At 67.8% G+C, this 264-nt stretch overlaps 1 protein-coding gene across 1 annotated transcript in view; it reads left to right on the top strand.

Moving 5' to 3' along the window:
• Window positions 1-264, top strand: part of SLC38A10 (solute carrier family 38, member 10) — a gene marked incomplete at its 3' end in the record, with an annotated part of 25,465 nt that overhangs the window by 19,542 nt on the left and 5,659 nt on the right. The gene's annotated exons all lie outside the window — the stretch shown is intronic.

Genomic DNA, 264 nt, shown 5'->3' with positions numbered 1-264 from the left:
AGGGACTCCTGGGGCCTTGGGTCTTCCCCTCAGCCCTGCCCACGCCTCGTCCTTCCTGCCCCCTTCCTCCTCTGGGTCAGATGCCTGCTCTGCCCGCCCAGAGCAGCTGGTTGGCCACTACCCGTCTGTCATTTTCTGGAAACAGCCTCAGTCCCCACAGCAGCCAGAGCTGAGGCGGCCTCGCTGGCCTGGCCTGCTGTCGGCACCAGCCCTCAATCCACAGCCCTGGACGGGGTCCTCCTCCCCCTCCACGCCCTCCTCCCC

The sequence above is a fragment of the Myotis brandtii genome, unplaced genomic scaffold (genome assembly GCF_000412655.1).
Source record: "Myotis brandtii unplaced genomic scaffold, ASM41265v1 scaffold632, whole genome shotgun sequence".
NCBI classification, from domain to species: Eukaryota; Metazoa; Chordata; class Mammalia; order Chiroptera; family Vespertilionidae; genus Myotis; species Myotis brandtii.
Note: the sequence above shows the minus strand (reverse complement) of the source record. Positions and strands in the feature narration are given on the sequence as shown.